We start from the raw sequence: 21087 nt of genomic DNA on the forward strand, positions 1-21087 counted from the left end.
TTTCCCAACCTTACACTGATCCTGGACCCCAGCAGATATCATCCTAGACCCTATCACAGGCTGCTAGAGGTTGAACATTCCATGCCTTTGCTACTCAAAGGGTGGACGAACACCATCAGCATCACCTGGGAGCTTGTTAGAAATGCAGAATCCCAGGCCCTGCTTGAGATACACCCAATTGGAATCTACATTAATACCATTAAAAAGCATCTCAGTGTTTCTTACATACAGGTAGAGACACAGCACCATTTGAGCCTCCAGATTTTCTCTCATCTTCCTTCAGGACAGAAATACTTTGACCCTAATGGAGAGGTTTCCCTGCATTTTCCCCTTGCTTTCCTCTTGCCTTCCCAGGAACCCTACATCCACAAGGTGACCCCTGGTATCCTCAGCAGGACTTTAAGCTTGGTCTTCTCAGTCATAACTTAGTCTATCCACAATTCCCTCCAGCAGTTCTGTGTGGCAATAGACACAGCTGGTGTGGAATCCTTTTGGATGACATGTTGCAAGTTTATTGGGAGGATTGGAAAGGAAGCATGTAAAACACCTAGAAGAATACTTGAAACATGGAAGATAACCAGTAAGTGGTAGCTATTATTATTACCAGCTGTGTGACCTTGACCATCCCTGAGCATTACAGAGCCTCAGTTTTATCACCAGCACCTGACACCCAGTGCCCACACAGAATAGGCCGTATGGTGTGAGTTCAGTTTAATTCTCAGCTCAGTGGAAGGAGGGGTGATCATATCCAGGATCAGCCAATGAAGAGAGGAGTGTATAGACAAGGATATGACCCAGATGTAGGAAGAGGTAGACCCAGGACATGTTTGAGGGCTAAGGAGGAGACCAGCTCGGCAGGAACAAGAGACATGCAGAGGAGAAATGGATGATACAGACAGAAGGATGATGGTGGCCAGTGGTGGACCTTGAAGGTGAAACTAAGAAGTCTGGATTTACGCTGAAGGCAAAAGAGAACTACTGATGGTTTTAGATCAGGAAGTAGAAGAGTGGCACAAAGTGCAGAAAGAGACTCATCTAGGGCAGCTGTAGTGGTAACGAGTGGGGAATGGGTTTGAGAGATATTGCTGGGGTGGAATGCATAGGATTTGTTGACCAACAGGATGTGAGAAGGAGGAAGATGGAGGATCAGTCTGACAACAACGATGGCGATGTTAGTGACAGACAAGGCAGCCCAGAGATGGAGTGTTTCCAAGTGGAAAGCATCAGTTTTTGTTTCAGAACTCCATCCCTTCATCAGTCACCATGCCAGACACTGCATGGGGTTCTGAGGGTGTCAGGGTGTGGCAAACGTGCCCTCATGGGGGGTACAGCCTGGTGATAGGAAGCCACCGAGGTGCCTCTGGGACATCCAGAGGACATGCCTAGGAAGCAATTCAGGGAAGAGTCAGGGCTAAAGAAGGTTTTGGTGTCATTCTCCCAACTGCCCTGGACATAAGCTTCAGGAAGTGTCAAGACCTAGAGAAGTCACCAGGAGCTTTTGTTAAGGCCCAGACTTCAACCCTGCATTTCTTACAATACCCAGCCAATGCCAGCACCACATCCAGTTTCCTTCTTCCCCAAGGTGAGCATGGCAGAGGCAGCTCCTTCGGAGGTGGGTAGCAGGCCCAGCGGACAGGCACTCTGGCCTCTTGATTACCTGCTGGTGGGGAGTCCCACGATTGCAATCATCTGATTAGGGATTCATGCTCTCGACAGAGCATAACACAGGCCAGAGAATCTGGGCCAGGTAGAGCGGTGTTAGCTATATTGTGATGACGGTGGGATTTTTATTCATCACTGCCCCACCTTCACCCTCAAACTTCCCTCTTTTCTCTGTACATTCTGCACCCTGCTCGTCTCCAGAATTCCCGGCATGCTAACTGGTCTCTGCTTCCTCCACCCTCCTAAGCTCAGACTCTCATCTCCCTCCCTATTCCCGCTCAGATCCCTGCCTTCCAGCCCCCTGGACTCACCACACACATTCCTGGTTCCCATAAGCCAAATTAAGTCAACAAAACACAGTTAATTAAATAATAATCATTTAGTGTAGGAATATAGCATTTGGAGGCAAATTGCATGAGCAATAATATGGAATTACATTTTGAGGCTCTCATCGTGTGGGTACAATTTGTAATGCATTGTGGCTTTTCTGGGGTCAATGGTTAGTGGGTATTTATATCTTTTCTGTAGAATTCAGAGGCTACTATAACTAGATGACACGGAAGTCTAAGGCCGTATCCCTCTTCTGACACAGGATAGTTAGAACTAGTCTCTCAGCATCCATTCCTTGGTCAGAAAGCAACCCCCAGTAGCACAGCACTCTAGTATAGAAAGATGGTCTTTTTTGTTGCCATCTGCTCTCTGACGTGGTTTCCAGGAATACACCACAGGAGGGACTCCCTTTCCTTTAAAACCTGTTCCTCCAGTGATTTTGTCAGCCTGCATCAAAAGCCTTAAAAATATACATTTTCTATGGCCCCGGAAGACGGCTGGTTAGCCAGAGACGGGTAAGATTCCTCAAAGGAGGAACAACCTAAGACAGGCACAGTCGCAGGGGGGCCATCAGGTGAGAAATTGGGGATCAACAGAGGTGAGGCTTAGAACCTCACCCCCCCCTGTTTTGAGAAAAATCTTCTGCATCCGTGGAAGTTTTGTTGCCCTTGTCTAGCTTGGATTAATACTTAGTCTATAGGCACAGAACTGATCATCTACATTTGCCCTCTTACAGCACTAAATTATGTTTTCTACCTTTATCTTGCATATACCTACCACCTCAGCTTTTTATTAAAACATAAAAATAAAAATAAGGGAGAAATGTGGGATTCACATATAAATCAAGTATAAAAATCAAATGAACAATCATATCTGACCTGATTGTTTATAGTTCATGATGCATGATCAAAACCGAAAGTTTCTGTGATGACTGCCCTTGCACTGTTCACCATGTAAGAACTTATTCACTATGTAAGACTTGTTCACCATGTAAGAACTTGTTTGTTATGCTTCAGACGAGAATGTTGGGAATTAGGCTTGGGGTTGATTAATGATTGCGCATTGAGTCCCCTATACAGAATTTTATTGTTGTTAACAACCATTTGATCAATAAATAGGAGAGATGCCCTCTCAAAAACAAACAAAAAAAAATGTATATATATATATGTATATATATATACATTTTCTTTGTCTCTATAATTCCACTTCCAGAAACTTATTCTAAGGAAAAGATATATACAAGATTGTTTGGGGAGCACTGTTTAAAATAGCTACACAATAAAAACAGACAGAACCTATATTTAACATACACATAGTGAGATGCTATGCAAGGTATTTACCTAATGTCTCTCAGCCTGAATCCACCCTTCCATATTCTGTTCCATTGCTGGCGCTGAAACTCTACACACCTCACTTCCCAGACTCCAAGACTGCTGCCTTCCCATCAGGTTCCAGCAATGGAAGGTACTTGACGAAGACTGGAAGGCAGGGTGGGGAAAAGGGACGGGAGTTCCTGTTTCTTCCTTTCCTGCCGGCATCACTCCAGCTGCAGCAGTGGGCTCCAGCCTCCTCTTCCTTCCTGCCCTCCCAAACCCAGCCTCCAAAGCCTCCTCTGAGATAGCAGCAGCAGCTGGCAGCACCCCTTCTTCTAAGGGCTGAGCACCGCAGAACCCCTGCTCTGAGCTCCGAGGTTCTAGTTTCCCCACAGGTTTTCTTTCGTTCCTCTAGCCCTAAGGGTGGCACTGCTTCCCTCAGTTATTTTCTCCAAGTTAACTCTGCATTCCCTTCTTCCTCTATCAGCTCCCCACTGCATATGTAGCCAATTTCCTCTATTACATTTCCTCTATTTGAAATACCTTGTGTGGTGCAGATTTCCTAACTATAGTCTGTCTAATACTGATGTCATTTCACACCCATCAGATGAAAAAAGAAATTGTAAACTACCAAGGCTAGTTAGGATGTAAAACAACAGGAAATTGTATACGTTGCTGATAGGACTGGAAATTTATACGGTAGTCCCCGCCTTACCTGTGGTTTAGCTTTCCACAGTTTCAGTTACCCACGGTCAACCACAGTCTGGAAGCAGATGGTCCTCTTTCTGATACATTGGCAGAAGGCCATTAGTAGCCTAACACTGTGTCACAATGCCTACGTCATTCACCTCACTCCATCTCATCACCTAGGAATTTTATCATCTCACCTCATCACAAGAAGGGTGAGTGCAGTACAAAAGATATTTTAAGAGAGAGAGAGAAAGAGACCACATTCACATAAATTTTATTACAGTATGGTGTTATAATTGTTTTATTATTCATTATTATTATTAATCTGATGCCTAAGTTATACATTAAACTTTATCATAGGTATGTATGTATAGGAGAATACATGATACATATGGGGCTACGTACTATCCATGGTTTCAGGCATCCATTGGCTGGTCTTGGACTGTATCCCCCACAGATAAGGGACAACTACCATATAACCATTTTAGAGAGCAATCTGGCAAGCAATATCTAGTAAAGTTGAAGACCTAGACCTTTCAACCTGAAATTCTGCAATCCTGGTCCTAGGTAAAACTCTTACAGATTACACAAGAAGTTAGTATCATTCTTTTTTTGTATGATCAATAGGGAATGGGTGAGTCAATTTTGGTAAACTCCTATAGTGGAATACTAGACAGCAGTTTAAAATGACTAAATGAAAGTTACATACCCAAACATTGATAAAACTTAAAAGCATCATTTTGAGTGAAGAAGACAACCTACAAAAGGAAGTGTACAGTATGATATCATTATATATATGAAGTTTTAAAGTCTACAAAGCAATACTCTCATTAGTGGATACATTTGGATTTAGTAGTGGAAATATATTCATATGTGGGAAATGAGAAGCACTAACTCTAAAATAATGGTTACTCAGGGTGCAAAAAAAGGAAGTGAAATCAGGGAAGAGAACACAGAGGTTTTTAGTTTTATTTCTTAAGCCATGGTGATAGGTACTAAAAGATAACATAGGTTAAAAAATAAATTAGCACATCAAACCTATGATTCAGTTAATACTCAATATTTTTTAAATGGGATTCTTGCAGCACAGTGGAAAAGGATTATCTTTCCAATAAATGATCCTGGGTCTGCAGGATATCTCTATGGAGAAAACATAATTTAGACCCCTACTTCACTCTACATGAGAACTGGTTCCAAGATCCTAAATGTTATATATATCCTAAAAGCAATAAAGCTTCTAGATGGCAAACATGGAAGAATCTCTGTGACTTTGGGGTGCAAAGCCTTCTTAAACAGGACAAAAAATTACTAATCATATAGGAAAAGGTTGAAAAATAGACTACTTCAAAATTAGGAACTTCTGTTTATCAAAGGGCACCACTGAGAGAATTAAAAAAAAAACACAGTAGAAAATGGTTGCAATATTTATGATCAACAATAAACTTGCTTCCAGAATATATAAAGCCCTACAAACCAATCATAAAAAGACAGACCACACAATTGAAAAATGAGCCAAAGACTGAAATAGGCACACAAAAAAAATGCCCAGTTATCTCACAAGCATATGACACATGAGGAGTGCTTGTGGGAACTGGCAGTGTTTCCTTTTTTAATCTGAAAGGTGATTAGATGGGTACATTCACTCTTAAAATTTTGAGATTTTCAGTTCATGGAGCTTACATTTAAGATTTGTGTCCTTTTCTGTATATATATTGCATGTCAATAAATCCAACTCAACACAGCACTCTAGGCAGCACTGACCCAGGAGTTAAAACCTGCTTGTTGTTGCTATCTTATGATGGCAGGTCTCAAAGAAGCAGCTCAAAGCAGTCACAAACCCACCCAGGTCTCCTAATCCCCCCATTTTACTAATGGGAAAACTGAGGCTGAGAGAGAAGCACTAGCTTCCCCAACAACACACTAGGAGTTTAATTCTCCCTCTGTTATCTTACCACCCAGCCTCAGCACTCCAGCCTAGGGACTAGCGCCCCCACTTCTCCATCACTCCGCACACCTGCACGGAGGAGGCAGACAGAAGCAGTCAGCTATGACAAGCTCTTCAAGAACTCCCTGGTAGACAGGACACAGCTTACCCTTGCCTCAGGCCTGCTCCTGGATCCAGGGTTCTTCCCTTCCCTTAACAACCAAGCCACCTTCTTCCCTAACCACCATCACAGACATGTCTTGCTGAATCACTGTGGTGATCCTGCCATTTCTCTGCTCAGTAATTTACCATGGCTCCCTATTTCCTCAGTCCTAACTCCCCAACCAGGCATTTTTAATGTTTGTGATCAACCCCATACTGCCTCTTTTAATTCCTATCCTTTTACTGCCCCCTATGAACTCCCATTCAATCTCACCTCCAGATCTTTGTCCATGCTGTTCCAACCACCATGTCCTTTCACTGAGTCCCAGACAGTGAAACTGGGATGCCTTCAAGTCTTCCTTCCATGCTCTGGGGTGAAGCTGACCCATGGGATGTGGTCAAGAGGATCCATGTGGAAGGAAAAATGCTCCTGGGCTGGAGCCAGATCAAGCAGCAGAAACTGTCTCTTGACCATTTTCAACCTTCTTTAGATAAAGGACCCTTTGAGAATATGTTTGAAACTACAGACCCCATTCCTAGTTAAATACACCAAAACAAAAGGGCAGGGAGAAGAGACTCCAGCTTAAGAATCATGCCCTATGACAGCAGTCCCCATTTCTTCTCTGTTTTTTATATATCACAACTGTCCTCTGCACTACAAGCATTATCTCATCTAATCCTCTCAATGCCATCATGAGACAGGAACCAAGACTGCCCCCCACTTTACAAATGAAGAATGAAGGCACAGAGAGTTGGTAGTCACAAAATAGAATTCAAGTCCATGTGCTTCTGGCTCCACAGAACTTGCTCTTCAACAATTCATCAAAGTTTTTGATTTTGTACCAACTATGTCAGAATTTCCTGGGATGGTCATTTAAAAAAATGCAGATTCCCATTCTCATACCAAGTCTAATAAATCAGGACTTCTGGAGGTATGGCCCAAGAATCTCCATTATTAGAGAGAGCCCCAGTTGATTCACAGGTGCTCTATGGTTGAAAATTGCTGCACGTCACTGGACTATCTTCCCCAGTAAGTGGCAGCTAACTATTCCAGTTATCACAATTGTGTAATAAATTACCCAGAACTTAGTGACACAACAATCACCATTTAATTTTGCTCCCAAATTTGTGGTTCGGGAATTCAGGAAGGGCGTCATTTCCGCCATACTCTATTGGCCAAAGCAATCCCAGTCCAGCCCAGATTGAAGAGGAAAGGAACCAGGCTCTGCCTCTTGATGGGGGTGACGAGGGGCCGCCGTACACAAGCATAGGCAGTGGGAGCTGGTGCGGCAGCCATCTTTGAAAAAAGGGCAACCTGCCACCCGAAGCCTCCGCTCCCTTGCAAAATCGTATCAAATCAACTAGCCTGCTTCAGCGGGCAGGCTGCAGACAACAGTGCTTAACATTCATCAATGTCGTTCTTTCAGCAGGCTTCCTCATGCTTCACGGGTTTGCCCTTCCTGCTTCAGGAAGGGCCACCGCAGCTGCACCACACACCTCCACGGCCACCCTCGGAAGTGCCCTCAGTGACAGCGCTCCCCCAGCAGCTGATGATCTCATGGACTCACGAAAAACAGGAGTTCACACAGAGTTTTGCACCCAAGTGGCCTCACCCCGGTCATAGGGTAAATCTGATGGGAGACCCAAAATCAAAATGAAAAAGGTTCAACAAGAAGAGACTTCATTGTGTAAATTGGTGTAAACTGGCACAGTCCTTTCAAAGGGCAGCTTGGCTCCATATATCAAAATATAAAATGTGCTTCCTCTTTGACCCAGCATCCCTACTTCTAGAATTTAGCCCCAGGAGATAGCAGCCCAAATGCAGGAAGAAATAGGCCTACGCAGGCACAACCAGTGTTGTTTATAATAGTGAAAAACTGGAAACAGCTTTCATGTCCACAAGTTGGTGATAAACTAGGCAAATAAATTGTGGTTCATTAATACTAATTTTAAAGAAGGAAGTAGATCTGTATGGACTGATACGGAAAAATCTCCAAGACATATGGTTAAGTGAAAAAAAAGTTTCTGAATAATACATATCATAAATCACACTTACATAAAACTCTGTGTGCTTCAGCACAAATAGAAATGGCTGGAAGCAGGTCCCTTGGGTAGTAGCATTTGGTGTGAATTTTGCTTTCTTCTGCATTGTTCAAATGGTTAATAATGATGGGGAGGCTTATATTATACCTACTACGTGCTGTATAGACTGTTGTAAATCCCTTACATACATTAACCCATCTTATCCTCAAAGCAACGCTATGATACTGTCATTACCTCCACTTCAGAGAACAGGAATAGAGGCCCACGGAGGTCCAACAGCTTGCCCACAGTCACACAGTACATGGCAAAGGCGTGAGCTGAACCCAGGCAGTCAGACTCCAGAGCCATAAAGCTAAGCTGCCTCTCCACACCTGACCAGGCATTTTTACCTAAGCTTTAAGTTTCCAGAAGGCTAATCCATGGGTCTTTGGGAAGGATTTTCCTGCTTTCTCACCCAGCAGGGTATACAGACTGAATTCCTACTGGGAGAAGTCCAAGGAACTTCACGAGGTCAGCCCAGGAAGCCCTGTGGCACAAACAGAATGTGAAGACTCAGTTGAAGGTTTATCCCCTGGGGTGCGAGGGTGGGGTCCTTTAAGCCTGTGGCTAACCAAAGGTCAAGAAAGAAAACTGCTAGAGCCTGCAGACCCAAATGATAGCTCCTGCCTTCCAGGCTCCATTCAAGGCTAGAAAAATGAATGATAAATATCTGCTTCAATAAGACATCAAAACTAGAGAGGGAGATCACCGGGAAGGTGGTATCAAAGGATACAGGGGGCCCAGCAAGAACACAATCTCCGCAAATCCTTGCAGGAGGTCAAGGCAGGTCCATGGGAGCTGTTGCATGAAGGATGGAGTCTAGAGAAAACACATCCTAAGGGAGGGAGAATTGAGGTCCAGGGTTTGGTCCATAGGTGAGGGACCCAGCCCAGCTCTGCTGTGTCACCCAGTACCACAGCACAACCCCAGTGGCACTGTGCCTAAGACCTGGTACAAGTTAAAGTTTGAGGAGCTGTTTCTCTCCTACACCCAAGGGTCCCTGCAAGCAGCTAAGTCAGCAGCGATCCCTCTGGGCCCTGGGAACAAACAGTGATACAGGAGTTGTGGCCCCTTTAGGCTAGGGGATACACAGTGACACCTTGGGCTTCGACAGGGATAGGAGGGAAATGGTGGATGCTAATGGTTGTCAAAGACACATGAGGTGTCATCAGCATGCCCCAAACAACTTGGCAAGGGATTTACAATTTCAGAGCAGTTAAGGGTTAAGTTGCCCAGAGGGAGTGTGTAGTGTAAGAAGCAGAGGGTCAAGTTCAAATCCTCAAGCAGACAGAAGAGAAAGAGGGTATGCAAGCAGACTGAATGTGTGGCCCACGCCTGCCCTAGCGAGGAGGGTGTTGGGATTCTTCTCGCCTCTTGTCCCCATTTTCACCCCAGCCTCAACCCACTCATCCTGCTCCACACTAAGAGCCCCACTCCTCAGCTCTCTTTCCATGCCCCCACCCATAGTTTGCACCCCAGGGCTTCCTGGGCTGACCTCATGAAGTTCCTTGGACACAGACCAAGTCTGTGTCTTCCTTCCATCAGGAGTCCTGAAGCATCAGAAAGAACTGCCAGGCTGGAGGCAGAAAAGATCTTACTCTGGAAACTTGCTTTTTAAAGCAGAGCAAGAAGCAAATGGCTCTGCAATCCACCATGATCGCCTTGGGTTGGAAATTTAAAATGCATTAAGGTTGAGAGACCTATAAACATGTCATAACATGCTCTGCAATCTGCTGCCTCTGTGACTTGCGGGCACTGGAGCCCCAAAGGGCACAGGCAGGCACATTCACTGCACACAGATGGGCACACACACTCCTGCACACCCATTGCTGGAGCACTCCTCCCACACCTGTGCCTGTGTGTCCATGCATTCTCCCCACACATGTACACGCACAGATCTATGCTCATAGTTCCCCAAACAGATTTGCATACACAGGCCCTGCACACACTCTTCTCTCATCTAGCAAGAGATGTGCAACTACATTCAGCCCTCCCTTTGTGCATAAATATACACACCTGCTGCTGCACCCGTACATGAACACAGACGTGCACACAGTCACCCCACAAACATGCACACACCTCATTTATACACATCTCACAGAGACAAACCCAGGCCTGGGCTCACCCTAGATCAAAGCAGGCATTCTCACCCACACACAGACACACACAGACATACATCTTCACACTGACCCGACCCACATCTACATGGATGTGTGTGCCCACTCATATACACTCATCCAAAATATAGACATTCATGTGCATATACACCCATCCCACACCAAATGTGTGCTTCCCCTTTACCCAGCCAAAGTTGCGCACAAGCATGAATGCACACACACCCACACGAAGTGTGTACACATCTGCAGCCCACAGAGAAACAACATAATCAAACACACATTCAGCATTGCGATTTTTTTAAGTTTCTCTTCTCTGAAAAGGGTGCTACCACTTGCCCAGTGGCTCAGCCAAACACCTGAAGATCACTCTTGATTCTACCACCTTCCTCACCCTCCTCCTCCAGGCCATTCTCTGAAGCCCCCATTCTGCTCCATGGCACCATCTCTCATCTGCACCCCCGCTACAGGCCCTCCCCAGCTCCTCACTTCCACTACGCCACCTACAGTCCCTCCTCCACGTGGCAGCCTGGAGCAAAAGACCCTTCTGTGGCTTCCATGGTACCCGTAAAGCAAATGGAGACTCCTTACCCAAGCGTACAAGTCACATGCCCAGACCTCTGTCTCATGCCCACCTGATCTTGCACCTCCCTCCCCAGTCTCACCACACTGGCCTCCTTCCATGGTGTCAAGTGTGCCAATCCCTTCCTCCTTCCAGACCTTTTCATATACTGTCCCTCCACCTGGGATGCTCATTCCCTGACCCTTCCTGCAGCCCACACTCATCTTCTAGGTCTCTATTGAAATGTCTCCACCTCAGAGAGGTCTTCCCTAATTCTCTGGTCTAAACAGGATGCTCCCCATTATTCTCAATCCATGGCACCTTGTTTCTGCAAGGCACTTACCACCGTAAGCAATTTCTTTGTTTATTGTTTATCTTTCCCTCTAAACCTTTGCATCCAATAGCATAGCCACATGAGGCTATTTAAATTTAAATTAACTAAAATTAAAACCAAAAATTCATTCCTCAGTCGAACTAGCCACATTTCCTGTGCTCAGCAGGCACATGTGGCTAGTGGCTACTCTACTGCATAGCACGAACATTTCCGTCACCACCCAAAGTTCTCTTGGACAGACTGCAGCTGCGAGAGAGCAGGGCAATGTCTTCCCTACTCACCAACACATATCTGTGCCCAGTGTGGTTTCTGGCACATGGTAGGGGCTTAGAAAATATTTACTGAATGAACTTATGCATGTCCACACAGTCATAAAAGGAGATACGTCGTTCCACATATCAGAGACCCCATTCCAACACCCCTCTTACTTTAAGGCCTCCTGCCATCCTTCCCCTCCCCTTTTCCCCAAGCCTGAAGCATGTGCCTCGATGATAAGTGGCTCCTTATTAGACACAGACCTGAGTTCGCTGCAGCACTTCTGCCCCACACTGGCTGGGAGAGGAGAGGGGACGAGGAGGAAGTGTCCAGGGCCATGTCCTTGTCAAGGCCTCCTTCTGTCCATCTCTCTGGGGACAGTAGGGTAACTACATTAAAAGCACAAGCCACAGACACAGCAGCCCCAGGTTCGTACCCCAGCGCCGCCTCTTACTTGCTGTGACTCTGGGTAGCTTGCTGAGCCTCTTTCTGAGCCTCAATTTCCTCGTTGTAAAGTGCCCAGAAGAATGCACACTTCACAGAACTGATATTGGGAATAAAATAAATGACATGTGTCAAAGATGTCTCACAGTGTTCCCTTTGGAGAGTGTCGTCTACTCAGGAGCAATAGGACCCATTCACACCTGGCCAGCCGTACACAGCCTTGTGTGGAACCCGCAGTTTATTCCCCATTATTCCAGCAATGTGTGAGATTCCTTACAGCTGCGAGCTCCAGGCCACTGCCCCCGTGGCCGAATGATTAACTAGCTTCTGATCCTGGCCCAGTGGCTGCAGCTCAGAGGCAAAACAATCAATGGTTGTATCTCAGTAATTAGTTGACATGGTATCAAAAGACTAGTGCTCCCACCAACATTTCACTAAAAGCTATGATTACCCCTGAACCCCATGTTACCAAAACAGAACACCTGAGTCCATGTGCCTGACACACTACAAAGCCAAACTCTGACTGAGGATGCAGTGAAAGAAAGGGCATTTCATGCGGGGCTCCAAGCACAGAGAGTGGGTGCTGATGCCTGAGGTCCCAGACTCCCCGTTGGCTCCCTAGCAGGGATTTTTAAAGGCAAAATCATGGGAAAGGGTTGCAGGGTGTGTGATCAGCTCATGCCCTTTCTTCTGATCTGTCAGTGATGAGGTGACAGGATTGCTTCAGGAATCTTAAGCATTAGCCTTCCGGCTCCACCCAGTCTGGAGTCCACTACCTGTTGTCAGGAGGTGGCCCATCTCGTGGGGTCTAAATTCCTGTACTACAATACCTCAAGGGTATACAAGTCAAGAGTTTATCTATAGCCTTGAGGGAGAACTAAGAGTCCTGTGTCTGTTTAGTTTGCTTTGCCTCCCTTCGCAAACTCCCATTTTCTTGAATCTCTAAGTACTCAATTTAATTCCCACACCCTGGGTCATAACTGAGGGACTTAGGCTTCTTCTCTTTGTTAATGAGGAGTCTGAGAGGCTTCCTCAGAAGGCGGGCTACCTGGGCAGTTACACCCACACGGGCTCCTCAGGTAGCCTCCCACCTGGGTGCAGGGTCTGTGATCGAGCTGCCCCGGGCCTCTGGCTTTAGTCTCCCTGGGAAGGCTGACAGGGGAAGAAGGTCCTGGCCAAAATAAATGCTTGGAGAGGAAAGAGCATGCCGCATGAGGAACTAGCTGGCTCAGCGGGGACAAGGAAAGGAGATCAGAGGGAACTGCGCCACCTGGCAAAATACAGCATCATGCTGGGGTGAACTCACGAATCCGCGGCAAAACCGCCTGGGTCCAGTCCCAGGCTGCTCTTCACTGTCTGGGTGACCTTGACTGAGCTGCCCGTCTACTCTCCGCCCTTGTCTGCGAAGCAGGGATAATGACAATACCAGCTTCAGTGGGTTGTTTGTGGGGATGATTTAGAAAGTCCTCGGAGTGAAACTTGGCACACATTTTTCTCTGTTGGAGGGTTTATGAAAGGAGTTGGTGGGGAGAGGCGGGGAGTGTTGAGAACTGGGCCTGGGGAATCTCCCTACACCTTGCCCTCTCTTTTCCCCTGAGACCCTTACCAAACCACCTCCCCATTTGCTTTAAAGTCCCCCACACCCACCCATACCCATCCCCTGATGCTAGGCAGATTCCCTCAGAAACCCAAAGTGACCGAAACATGGGGCATAGTCCTCATGATTACCCAGGGGTGGGAAATAGAGCTGCAGGCGAGATCCTGGAGGGGTCTCACAGAGGGCCAAGCTGTGCTCAGAGCGCTTTCTGAATGAGTGCACCTTTGTTCGGTCGGAACTCTTCATGCAGCATCTAATTCCCTGGGTAGGCTTCATATTTGTTTAAATATTGCAATAACACTGGTACACTAACAAAAATTGACTGTATTTCAGTGCTTAACAACAATGCAGTGTACCAGAACACCAGAATATTAAATTTTTAAAAGTCTTGGAGTCCCCTATGACCCCCAGATTTCATGGTCCAGAGCTGTTTGGGAAGAGAATCTGTGATGTCCACTGAGGCAGCCCCTCGATGTAATGAAGCCTGGAGGCAGAGGTGAGGAGCAGTAGAGTCGGGGAGGAGGGAGGAGGTAGACAGGAAGAGAAAAAATCACTGAAAAAGATAGATGGGCAACACAGCCCCAAAGATGTCCACATTTCAATCCCTAGGATTTGTGCATGTCACTTCACAAGGCAAAAGAGACTTTACACATACGACTAAGTTAAGGATCTTGAGGTGGAAAAACTAGCCTAGATTTTCCAGGTGGGCCCAATGTAACCACAAGGATCATTGTAAGAGGGAGGCAGGAGGGTCAGATCAGGGAAAGAGAACACTGATGACAGAGGCAGAGGTCGGAGTGGTGCAAGGCCACGAGCAGAGGGCTGTGGAAGCTGGAAAGGCAAGGAAACAGATTCTCACCTCCAACCTGCAGAAGGAACAGGGCCTGCTCCCCATTTTATACGCCCAACCCCAAGAGCTGTAACATAACTTAGTGTTGTTTTAAGCAATTTGCCACAGTTTGTGGCAATTTGTCACAACAACAATAGGAAACTAATACAGAATCCATAATGGATAATGAGGGTGATTAATTCAACAAAGATTTATTGAAGGCCTACTGTGTGCCAGGAAATGCCCAGGGCACTAAGGAGGCAGACAAAGTCCACTCTCCTGCAGCTCTTTATTCTAGTGGAAGAGACAGATAATAAGTAAGTAAACAGGATAATTGCAAATAGTTAAAAGTACATGAAGAAAGTAAGAAAAGGTGCGTGATAGAAAGTTATTAATTGCAGGGAGGGGCTGCTTCAGATTGAGTGGTCAGGGAAAACCTCTCTGAGAAAGTGGGTAGAATGATGAAGAGTTAGCCCCATCAAGATCTTGGAGAAGAGCATCTTAGATTGTATGGCTCCACATTTGCTCCATAACAAACCACCCTAAAGCTTAATGACATAAAACAACAGTCATTTATTTGCTCCCTATTTTGCAATTTTGGCAGCGCTCAGAACAGCTCATCTGTGCTACATGTAGCATCAGCTGGGATGGTCTAAGTGGAGCTGCAGGGTATCCTTCCAATACGGCTTGCCCATATGGTCTGGGAAGATGGTGGCTGTTGGCCAGGTGTGCCTATCAACCTGCACATGGACCTCCACGTGACTGCTTGGGCTTCCTCACAGCATGGTAACTGAGTTCTGAAAGGAAGGAAGCAGAAGCTCCCAGTCCAGAATCGGCACAGCATCATTCCTAACACACTTTATTGTTCAAAGCAATTGCAGGCCAGCCAGCCCAGATTCAAGGAGCAGAGAAACAGGCTCCACCTCTCAGTGGATGGAAGGACAATCTGTGGTCATCTGTAATCCACCATATGTACCAAATGTGCTGTGGTTGCAAAAGCCCTGAGGTGGGATCAACCTTGAGGTCAGAAGACTTGAGCTTGAGAACAGAGCATGGCTGGAAAAGAATGGTCAAGTTAGCAAAGAGGAGAACGGTAGACGAGGTCAGAGAGGAGGGCAGCCACTGGATCTACAGGGCCTGTAGGTCATGCTAATGAGGTTAGATATTATTCCAAGGTAATGGAAACCACTGGAGCAGGGGAATGACATAATCTGACACAGGTAAAAAAAAAAAATACCACTCATGATGCTGAGCAGAGAGGGACATTGCAGGTCATTGCAATGGGACCAAAGTAATACGGGGCATGGGGCTCAGGTTTTGCTCTGCACTGTCTCATTTTTTGACAGTAATGGAAACCAGAGGGGGAGCAAGAAGACAGTGGGTCAGTTTGGGGCTAGCAGCATTAAGGGAGCAACAGAGAGGAGCATTAAAAGCATGAGCCTCGGCCACTGCTCAGTGTGACCTTGAGCAGGTAACCTATCCTTTCTTAACCTTACTTTCCATAAAATAGGAATAATATCTAACCTACAAAGTTACTGGGAAGATTAAATGAGACCATTCACTCATTCACAAATGTATATTGAATACCAACTATGGACTTGAAAAAGACTACAAATGACTATACCTCCATGGAGCTTAAAATCAAATGTAGAATGATAAAGATATATAAATAATTCAGTGACACACAATATTGCTCAGTAGCTAATATCATGGTTGTAATTTAGGGGCCAACAGCACCCCCAGGTGGTGAGTTTCAGCAGTTAGCCAGATGTTCAGCCTGGCTATCTCAGGAATGACTCAACTGTCACTTACTGAGCACCTACTATGTGCCAGATGCTATCCTAGGCTCTTCCACATCTGCTAGCCTCTCTCATCTTCCTGAAAGTAGAACAGTTAAGAATTTGGGGCTTCATATGCCAGGCTGAGTAATTCATACCAGGCACTCAAAGGGCTACAGATCTGGCCCCTGACATGTCACAGACACACACGTAGGCACTCTGTCATCCCTGCTTCTTCTAAAACTCAGATTGTAGGATGCATTTCCTGTGTGCCAGGCACCATTCTGAATTTTCCACATGTATTATGTCATTATTTCCTCACAGTACCCTTATGAAATAGGTCCTGGTGTCCCCTGTCACAGATGGGAACACTGAGGCCGAGTCACAAAGCCAGTAATTGGCAGATCTGGGATTTGAACCCAGACAGGTTGATTCCAGGGACCACTACCCTACAGAGCCACATAACTATCACATCTACGGATGGCAGTAGACCCAGCAGCCTTCCCTCTCATGAGGCAGGAGCATGAGATGCAGCAGGCCTCCCTGGAAAGGGGCACAGCCCAAGCCAGCATGAGGCTGTGGGAAGAAAACCAGCTTGGGAATAAGATCCATGCAGGGCTGAGGCCCACCTACCACTTCCTAGCTGCACACCGGAGGGGAGCACCTTAGATTCGCCTAGCCTCAGCTGCCTTTCAATAATTCAGAGATCCTCCTTCATTCATTCACTCACTCATTCAACAGATAGGTACTAGGAGTCTTTCCTGCGCGGGGACTATACCACGCTGTCCCCATGCATCTGACAGTCTAGGGAGGAAGACAGATGAGAAAACAAGTGAACAGACAAAATAATTTCAAGCCATAATGAGCAACGTGAAAGAAATTAGCAAGGGGCTGAGGGGGCAGTGAGAGGGAGGGGACCTCCTTTGGGTAAGAGGGGTCAGGCAAGGACAAAAGGGGGAGGCCTCCCAGAGAGGAGGAGCAAGAGCATGGGGTCGAGGGCAGAGCGTGCCCAGGAAGTTTGCAAACAGGAGGAGCCCGGCATGGCTGGCTGCAATGAAGGGGTTTAGCTCAAGGTGCTCATGGCTTCCGGGATTGTCCTGAACAGGAAAGAAGCTCGTGCCTGTAAGGCAGCAGGGATGACCTGAGGCGTGGAGATAATAAATGTGAGCTCTCTTTCCCCCTCGCCAGCTGGGTGCTCCAGGTGCAGAAAGAGGCTCCTTTGGAGGGCCAACACCCCCAGCCATCTTCAATGTGGAGCATTCCCTGGGGTTCCCGTGCTCCAAGCCTGTTTGCCACCATCCAAGTGCACACTGTCTCCCTTTGTCTAATTATTCCTAATTGGAAGAAACATTGTTTGGCAAATCAGCTGGTGTCTCCTCAGCTCCGGTGTCCTAGCAACCCAGCTCTCGGGGGTGACACTGGAGAGGAGGCGCCTGGCTGCCCCCACACTGCGGGGAGCACAGCAGAAGGGCAGGCACCCCAGCTACACCCCTTGACTGCGTGTTCCCTTCCGCAGGCCTGGCTGCTGTGGCCCGCACACGTCCGGGCTCACGCACACACGTACACACGTGCGTGCGCACATCCATACACACGCGCGCGCGCGCTCCGTGGAGGCCACCAGAGCGCCGCTGCCTGAAATGTAACTGCAGCCTTTCTGGAAAGCAGAAGGTGTCTCAGAAATAGATTTCTAATTTTCCAGCCACCTGCTCGGCAGAAAGATATTCTGGAGTTTATAATTACTTTTCAGGCACTTAACTAGAGTCTAGTGTCTAGGACAACTTGATGCACCTCTAACTGTGTTTATGGATAATTTGCACCTTCCAGCTCAGCAGGGTGACCTGAGAGTGCCCCAGCCAGGCCCAGGGGAGAACACTGCCTACCAGGTTCAGGCTTCTTAAGAATAACAACACCGACCTCGAGGGCCTTGGGGAAGGAGTATATGGGACTCGGTGGGTGGGACTCCTGGCACAGGCTACGGGAAGCTCGCAGAGTCTATTTAGTAGCGGTAGGAATGATTCTAATGAAAATAGATGGCATGGCTTCCACATCTGGGAGCATGCAGGCTCAGGGGTCAGGCCTCAGAGGCAGAAACGCCCTCAAATGCCCAAAACTTCGGTGGTCAGACCAGGGTTCAAATCCCGACGGCGCCATTCACTGGTTGTGTAATAATAACAAGTAATTTGCCATCTCTGTGCCTCAGTCCCTCCACCCCGAGAAACAGAGATAATGACAGTAGCCACCTCAGAGGGTTGTGATGGGACTCAAAAGCTTTGATTCATGGAAAGCGCTTAGCATGGCCGCCGGCTCACAGTGAACGCTGAGTAGATACTCTATTACTGTTGTTATTGAAAAATCACAGAGCAGCTCCCCCAGGGCCAAGAAAGTTCTGTGTGGGTTACATGAGACAGAGGTGGCTTCAGGACGCTTACAAACCAGAGCAGAGGTCTTCCAGGGGAGAAAAAAGTACGTATATATTGTAACTTCTAATTTGTATTTTTATCTCATCCTTTTTAATTTATATTTTATGTATGTCTTATGATGCATATATTTTATAAACAAATATATATTGAGTGGCCTCACTCAAGAATGTTTCAAGGACAGGGGAACATGATTTAAAAAGGGAGGGAGGAAAACAAATTGTTTGTTTCCCAGGGGTCATTCGACTAACTCCCACCCACACTTCACACATGGGGACACTGAGGGCCAGGAGGGTGTTGCATTTAGCCCAGAGGCATCCCAGAAACAGGGAGCAAAAGGCCCTAGAGATCCGCAGAAAGCCAAGAAGCTGGAGCTGCAAGACTCTGGGAAGACAAGATCCCCATGGGTGGTGCAATCAGGGTGGCTTTCAGGAGGAAGACACAAGACTCGCCCTTTAAGTGGAAGAACAAGGTCCCATCTGGGCAAACTCAGAAGAGGAGCTGTTGCCCATACAATCCCCCACACTGGGTTGCCCAAGGGTCATGACATGGGGCGAACACTCCCACCAGGGCCAAATTCAAACATTAGGGGTTTTACAACTGGCAGATTTCCTAATACTGCGACAATCCCATGAAACCCCTGGAGGGGCTCTCCCCCACCCCCACCGCTGGTCCTGGTGAGTTGACCCTGGTGTCCCTCACCTGATTTTCTCTCCCTTGGTCTCCCTGGCCCTGCCCTCAATCTCAGTCTCCCTTTCTCTGAATTCTTTTTGTCTGTCTGTCTTCCTTGGAGCAGTCTCTCTCTCTCTCTCTTTCTCTCTCTCTCTCTCTCTCTCTCTCTCTCTCTCTCTCTCTCTCTCTCTCTCTCTCTCTCTCTTTCTCTCTCTCTCTCTCTCAGTCTTTAGAGGTATCTGGTCATTCTGTGGCCTGGACTGAGGGGCCCGGGAGGGGTTTACTCCCTGGATCTGTACTTTGGGGTCCCTGTCTCTCCCCAGCTCTGCTTCCATGTGCCTGGATCTCTCAGCCTGCTCACTACCTCTGCCTCTGCCCACATTCGTGGGTCTGCTTGGCTGTCTGTCCCCTCTCTGGACCTGTTTCTCTCTCCAAGTCTCTCTCTCTGGCTCAGAGTATATGTGAATGGGGGCAGTGTGCATCTGGGTTTATGTGTCTCGGATTCTGCCTGTCTGTCTGCCCAGTGCTTCCCTGGGACTCTCTCTAAGTTGGTGATTCTCAAAGTGTAGTTCCCAGGGCCAGATTACTTAGTAGAAATGCACATTCATGGCCTCACCCCTGACAAAGATTCTCTCCTCTGAGCTCTTTTGCATCTAGATTTCAATTCCATGTTCATCTCTGCACTGTCCAGTTTTAGCAAGAATCCTGCTAAGCCAGTTCAATCAGAACCCCCTACCTAAATACCTGATCAGGTTCCTCGTGCTCCACCATTCCCCAGAGGATGTACGATCATCCTGGGCTGCCTTCAGCAAGAATCCTACTAGATTGCTTTAGCCAGAATCTCCTCTTACCCCTGATGGTTCCTCTCAGTAATTTTCCATCCGTGACCCCCAACCCTGCTCCCTGGCTAAAAGTTCCCACTTGCCCCTGCTGTGTTCAGAGTTGAGCCCAATCTCACTGCAAAATCCCATTGCGTGACCCCTATACCTATCAGGATAGTCCCTCCTTGAATAAAATCTTCCTTACTATGCTTTAACAAATTTCACTGAATAATTTTTTCAGCCCAGACACACTGCATCCAAAACTCTGGGAGGGGGGCCCAGCAATCTGTGCTGGTACCACCCCTCCGGGTGGCTAGGGACTTCTGAGGCAGGTCAAGTTTAAGCACCAAGTCAATCTCTCTGCTCTGTTTGGAGAGAGGAGATGAAAGGGGGCCCTTGCTCTCAGCCTTGTCTGTCACTGTGTCTTCTCCCTGTAGGCCTGTGTTTGTCTGTCACGCTGGAGGCCTCTGGGCAGGAAGCAGCTGCATCCCCGTGGGCACACTTCACTGGGTCTCCCCTGTCCCCAACAGCTTGGATGCACACAAAGAGCAGACAGCTCAGAAAAGGAGATCTACCCAATTAGAAGCACAAAGCAGCTTGTTGACTGACCACAAAGGCTGGGAAGGCTGCTTGTGGATTAATTGGGAAACATCAACAGCTTCCTCTGCTAGAGATGATCACAAGGCTATGGTTAGATCACCTATTAGAAGGGCTCCCCTCCAGCTGCACACAGAACCACCTGGGCACTTTTAAAGCATCCTGCAAGCTGGGAACTATTCCCAGAGATTCCAATTCACTTGGTCTGGGTTTCAACAATACCCAGGTGATTCTAACGTGCAGAGAGCCATTCTTAATGGACCCTCACTACCCCTTAAAGATGGAGAGCAGGACCTCTCTTTTACAGATGGAGAACCGGAGGCTCCAAGAGGGAAAGTGATCCAGGTCGCATAACTGAAAGGGGCATAGGCAGGATTTGAACATGGAGCAGTAGTCCATGTTCTTTATTCTACTCCTGGCTGTTGATTTGCCTGTAACACTGGCATTCTCCATGGCTCACTCACTTCTGGTCTCCCAGAATAGCTGTTGGCCCCAGGAAGCCAG

Source organism: Manis pentadactyla, chromosome 4 (genome assembly GCF_030020395.1).
Source record: "Manis pentadactyla isolate mManPen7 chromosome 4, mManPen7.hap1, whole genome shotgun sequence".
In the NCBI taxonomy this organism is placed as follows: domain Eukaryota; kingdom Metazoa; phylum Chordata; class Mammalia; order Pholidota; family Manidae; genus Manis; species Manis pentadactyla.